Source organism: Halyomorpha halys, unplaced genomic scaffold, assembly GCF_000696795.3.
Source record: "Halyomorpha halys isolate HHAL.00 unplaced genomic scaffold, Hhal_1.1 Scaffold176.1, whole genome shotgun sequence".
Lineage (NCBI taxonomy): Eukaryota > Metazoa > Arthropoda > Insecta > Hemiptera > Pentatomidae > Halyomorpha > Halyomorpha halys.
This window is the reverse complement of record NW_027106234.1, coordinates 297647-304369: the sequence shown is the minus strand read 5'-3', so window position 1 is coordinate 304369 and position 6723 is coordinate 297647. Positions and strand designations below refer to the sequence as shown.

Below are 6723 nucleotides of genomic sequence, written 5' to 3'. Positions count from 1 at the left end.
TCACTACATACTCGTAGTTGCCACCATTCTGGCCATCTGCGCCAGCTTAAATTATTTTAGCCATGGCGGACGGACTACTTTGGCTCGTCCTCCAAGAGGACAAGGCGGCCGGACGTACGTCGAGCTACCTCCACCAGAACATCCACTCAGGACAACAACCACAACCAGGGCCCCATCAATTATCGGTGATATAAGACTTTTTTTTCTTCTCTCTTTCATTCAATTTATGTAATTTTGTGATAGTTTTAAGCTTTCTTTATTTCTAGTTTCTGTATTTTTATATATTTTGTGTTCCTTTTATTATGTCCACTTATTTAAAAATACAAAAATAACAAAATTCGACTATTCTTTTCTTTTCACGGTTGGGCTAGTAAAGGTTCCTTTTGAACCCCTACCCGACGTAACAAGTACCTAATTTAAGCACGCATTGTTTTCTTGATTTTTTTTTTTAGTTATGTATGAGGAGATGATTGGGGGTGAGGTCAGTGAAGTACATATTTAAGTAAAAACTTATTATTATTAATAATAATCTTTATTTATTCTGGGATTTATCCCTTTAGAATAATATACAGGCGCCAAAATTAGGCTTTAGAGCCTTAGAAGAAATTAGAAAATAAATATGAAATTATAAAACGTCATAAAATATAAGATAACAATGAATTTGAAAAGATAAAAATGAACAACAATAATTAACAGAATATATAAAATATGAATAGAACAAATAAAACAAAACCATATCATAAAATATAAGATGACTTACACTTCTGGTAATAAATAAAAAAAAAAATGATAAAAAATCAAATACAATTTAACTAAAAATAATCAATGAAAAGGTACAATTTCTGCTAATGTGCATATTTACAAGTATAAACGAAAATCTGATACATTAAAGACAGAAAATATATAAACTTTATTTGAAACTTTTAATTGTTATTATTCCTGAATTGCGTGGACAGATGGTCGAAGATACGGGATTTGAAGGATGGAAGGGTATTAGAACCAGGAATAAAGGAGGGAATAGAATTCCATAGAGAAGAGGAACGGATGAGGAAAGATCTACCAAAGGCTGCTGTTCGATTGCCTAAGGTTTCGGCCAGAATTTCAGGTCTTTATCAGAGAAAAAACAAAATAAAATAACAATCATAATGATGAAAGGGAATTATTTTTTATATTATTTCAATTTTAAATAATTTCTAACATTTTACATGTATTTATTTAGTTGATTTTCATATCTGTATTATTTTCTTCTCTCATTCTTCACTTTAATATTACCATATTTCCTATATATTTGTATATATAGTTTCAATATTCTAATAATATTACACATTACCAGTGACGCAGTGAGAGGGATACGCTGGGATCTCAGAGAACTCTGCTCTACCTCACATACGCGGGGGAAAGAAAGGCTCAGGGATCCTCAGGACGATAGTGTAAATATTGTATATAAGAGTGTAAATGTGACTGGAGATTATTTTATTTATTTATTTTTATTATTATTTTATTTATTTATTATTTCTTGTACATAGCTCGATTATGTTAATTTTTTTTTTATCCTTCAGTTTTTATATATTTAGAGAGAGATTTTATTTATTTTTTATGTAATTTTTTTCATTTATTTATTTACTTTTATTCTTATATTATTTTATTTTAGTTTGAATGTAGTCAGTAATCACTAGGGATAGGATTTTTATGTGCTAAAAAATCCGAAATATGTACATAAATATGTGCTAATAAATTGTCAAATATTTAAAAAAATATGTAAATAATATGCATTTATAAACTTCGTATTATTCAACAATATAAATTACTAATTAATTAGTAATTTTATAACTTAAAAAAGTTACATAAATATGTATTTATTATATACTATATGAATAATATTTTAAAGAAATTATGTTAAAATATGTACTTAGAGAAAACATAGCTGTTCAATAACAAGACATTAATTAGTAATTGTAATTAAACTAATTAATTAGTAATTACTCAGAATGAATTATGAACAAATTATAAATGGAAATAAAGAATAATCCTTATTAAAAAGAAAAAAAAAACTTCAGAGAAATATTTAAAACTTTGAAAGAAATCAATTATTCAGCAGGGTCAGTTACAAAATTATTTCAGATTAAATGCATTTTTAAATTTTCAAATAAAAATCTTCGTCGGTTTGACCGCAGAATGGACTTGTACCGGCTAAAAGATCTTTCAACTTTTACTGATGTTATAGGGGCATACTTAAATGAAGCTATTTCCATTGCACCTAGTTCGGTATTCTGCATCACCTGGGCGGCTGTGTCATCATTTGTGATAATAAGATAATAATCCCTTGGTCTTTTTAATTGATTCTGAGAAATTCTCGATGTAATTCTGTGTGAAAATTTATTATTGCCACTGCTTTTAATTTGTGTTCAAAGATGGAAGATATTGAATTTGTACGCACTATTTATGATAAATGATAAATTTCACTTTTAAGTTTCTTGCGTTCTCTTGAATTTTACGTTGTTGCTGCAAAAAATATATTTACAATTGAACAAATAACTTAAGGAAATATGTGATTCAGGACACAATAACTAAAAATATGTTAAAAGTGACAAATATTTCAGAAAATATGTGATTTACAACAAAATATGTAAAAAAGGCCAAATATTTAAAAATATGTGAAATAAAAATGGCTTCTTTTGGCCAGTAATGTCTTGAAACATCTATGGTTAGTAAGGAATCGCAGATATAGATGGTCAGGTAAAAATATGTGAAAACATAAAAATTCTATCCCTAGTAATCACTATTACTTATTGGCCAACAATGTTGTGGCAGATTATAATATTTATCAATAAATAAAAATATATTTAAATGTTAAAAAAAAAATAATATTACATTATGTATTTTGTTCAATATTGCTTATGAACCTATATTATCTGTTATTTTTTTATATTTCTTGTTTTTCTATTCTTTCATTTAATTATTATGGTTATTATCTTAATTTTGTTTTTAGCCCTGAAGAAAACTCCCTAACCATCCAAACCCACTGGTTTCCAACCTTGCTTCCTCTTCCATTCCTAACAATCCTCCGAGGTACCTGAAAAGAAGGTGGCCACGAAAACTTCTAGTGTAGAAATATGATTAGAGTGCTAGAGTTTCTCTACATGTCTGTATCATTCCATATTTATATCAAATTTACTTAATGTGTTTTATGTAAATACAGTTCTAAATTGCAATAAAGAAAAAAAAACATGATGATGGCTTGAATTTTTGGCCGAAACGTAGGCACTAATAAACGTCTTTTTAGTTATTTGTTTCCTTCACTTAACAGCAACCCCATCATCTTCTCCTCATATGTAATTTTAATTTGTAACTCCCCCCCCAAATTTTTGTCCTCGAAAATTCATGTCATAATTCACAATTTTTAGTAGTGTAAGATTTATATCTGTCTAATAATTTAAAGCTCGCAAAAAGGTATATTTTGAAATTAATAACGTAGAGTGGATTTCAGGCTCTTATAGTAAGAGGAAAGTTCTGTTTGTTGGTATCTGTTTAGTCTTGATAGTCTTATCTCAACCTGGGAATGGAAGTTGAAAAAAACATAAAACAGCCCATCAAAATTTATATAGATTTCTTTATAAATATTCCTAATATAATCTTTATAAACATTACAAGCCATTTATGCGATATATACATAATTCTATTATTTCATCCACATCACCTCTTGAAGTATATTATTGGATTATGATCCACGCTCCTCTTATAATCACTATTTCAGATAACTATTGTACAATGGCGCATCTGTATTACATTCTCCCAAAACGACAATTGAAAAAATACGGCCTTCTGCTACAAATATTTGTTATGTAATCAATTATCATTTATGAGGCTACGGAGAAATTAACCTTGGCTCACCTTAAGAGAAATCGATAGTAGATTAATCAATGGCATTAACAAATTACCTGGTGTATGCCTACGACACTCAAATTTAAATAGTTAAAAAGGCAAAAGGGATTTTTTTTTTTTTTAGGAATATTTCTGATGATCTTTTCAGGCACCTGGTAGGTTTGTCTAGAATGGAAGGGGAAGCAAGGTTAGAAACTGGTGGGTTTTGGTGCTTAGGGAGTTTATAATTTAAGGAATGATATCTGGTTCGAGCTAGTTATTATGTATTAGCCAGTCTTTATGTATGATTTTTTTTTAGACAAAGTACGGATTGAGGATTTTACAACGTATTTTGGTTTGTAAGGATTGGATACGAGAGGAATTCCAATGTTTTATTGAAAGCTCAACTCCGTGTCCAGTTTGGAATTATTATAGTCATGTAGATCAGCCTTTTGTAATGAATTGGAAATTTAGACCGTTTGTTCAGTGATGTGATAGTCGAAATCGACGTGCAGTCTCCTGTCTTTTTAGTCTTTTGTGAGGATTCCAGATTATTCGTTTGTCCAAATGTAATCCAAGATGGCGGATCTGTTCGACTAGGGTAAGAACAATATTATTAATGGAAACTGTAGGGCAGCCGTTAGGTTTACGACGAAGGGTAAAGGTGATTTGATTGCATTTGTTGGGATATATTTTAATACTCCAATTACGACTCCATTCTTCGAGGGCTGTGTTATGTGGGATTGGAGAGTTTGGGATGCAATTAAAGGGTTATTATTAACTGCGAGCACACGTGTCGTCGGCATACGTAGTGAGGATGGTGTTAGGATTGGTTGGATGTCAGTTTGTAATACTTTATTTTCACAAACCTCAATGCGCTGTTCCTCCCTTAATACAATAGGTCACGTTTTGCTTCCGTAAAGAACAGTAGGAAGGGTAATAGATTTTTAAATTTTAACTTTTATATTTACTTAGATCAGATTTACTAAATGTATTATAATGTACAGTTGTAAATAGCAATAAATAAATATTAAAAAAAAAAAACTTTTATGTTTCTGGACAGAAGGCGCGAGCTTAGCTAAATAGAAAAATAACAAGCATTTCCCACCTTTATTCCTCCATCAATTTAAATTTTTCTAGTTATCGTAAACCGTAAATATTTATACCTCTCTACCAGTTCAAATATATTTTCTTCTATATCTATATTACCAAAATTACTACCGTTCTTACAGCTAGCCATGTATTTTGTTTTATCCTTATTTATTTCCACACCTTCTTGGCTAGATTTTATCAACTGTCTTTTTTAGTATAGCTTCCTTGTCTTCAGTACCAAATCATCAGCATACCCCCAAAAATGGATATTGTACCACTTAAAATATTAAACCCTTTTTGGTATGCATAATCTTTCTAATAACATATTCTGGTCCTAAATTATATGAGAGAGGTGAAAGAGAATTACCTGGTTCTAAGCCCGAACGAGCCTCAAACGTCTCGGAATGATCGGAATGCTTACCGATTCGAAGTTAATTAAATATTTCATGTATATCCGTACTTGATTTACTAACTTCTTAGGTATTCCCTCTGGTGGTCTAAGGAATCATAGGCATTTTCGCAATCTGTATAAAGCTTGATAAACTACCGCGTTGCATTATAAATTTCTTAGTAATTAAATGAGAAAATAATTTATAATAATAATTTTTTTTAAATATATTTAAATTTTACACAACTCATACACCTTCTGGACACCCTTATATTTACTATAAAAGATTAAACAAAAAAATTGGATGTCGGTACTGATGTAGACATCCATCTTTATTCCAGTGAAGAAAAAATTAATATCAGGAAGATCTCCAAAAAAAATAATTTAGCTAGACAGTAATTATCAAATTGATCAATACTTATAAATTAATATTTTTTCCCATTAGAGGGCATTTGTTCACAAATGTTGTTATTAACTTTACTTTTCTCTTTTTTTTTATTATAACGTTGTTTCTAGTTAGAGGTGCCTTTTTTACGAACCTATAATTAACTATTAAAAAAAAAAAAAATGTAACTTTTATGTCAACTATGTAAGGCTCACCAGGCCGATCTCGTATTAAATAAAACTTTTTTTTTCCTGGGCGACTCCAAGACTGCCTTCTTCTATTTCCCTCTTAAAATTGTGACATTTTTCACAATTAATTAAAATTGAAAAACATATATATATCGGAGGATAAAGTGACTACTTATGACCACTGGAATACGATTTTTTTTCCAGGAGTAATTGAATAAGTTTTGTGTATTATGTAATACGCTAATACGACTGTAACGATAAGTAATACAGACAAGAAAAAATAAAATAATGTCTGCAGCTAGTCAATTGTTTTGTTTTTCTAAATATTGTACGACATGATAATGAAACTGATAGCATAATGCCATTAGTTCGTTAATTGCTGATAACGTATTTTCACAAAAATTAACATGCGACATGTGGGATTTGCGCACTATTAAAAATATTTGAAATATCTTAGTAAATTAATTACCAGCAATAATATATCCGCACAGATCAGCAATCTTTATTTTTTTTTATCTGTTTTTATAATCTCATTGTAACTTATGAAACTATTACAATTGCTCTAATTTTTTTTATCAAGTTTTAAAAGAAATAAAATCAAAATATTTTTCTTATCTTCTATGCACTGATTATTAAACTGATGGCCTTTCGTAAATAACTCGAAGTAGAGATAAAACGCTGGGAATGAATTACAGATAAGTATCTATAGTATGATAAGTTAAATCAATTTTTTGCCAACAAATCAAACAATATTTATAAAAAAATATTAAACAATCTCTTGCTCCAGTATGGTGTTATCTAATAGAGGT

The 6723-nt window shown here is 29.3% G+C and overlaps 1 long non-coding RNA gene across 2 annotated transcripts in view; it reads left to right on the top strand.

Annotated features, from left to right (window-relative positions):
• LOC136795095 (uncharacterized) overlaps nt 1-3220 on the top strand; it is a 219299-nt gene extending 216079 nt beyond the window's left edge. The window contains exons 3-4 of one of the 2 annotated variants that reach the window (XR_010842641.1): nt 1334-1430; nt 2990-3220. This is a non-coding gene — a long non-coding RNA (uncharacterized lncRNA). Of the gene's footprint in view, nt 1-1333; nt 1558-2989 lie in introns of those variants that run through there. The other variant, XR_010842640.1, reaches the window with a different exon arrangement.
• Nucleotides 3221-6723: the final 3503 nt, after the last annotated feature.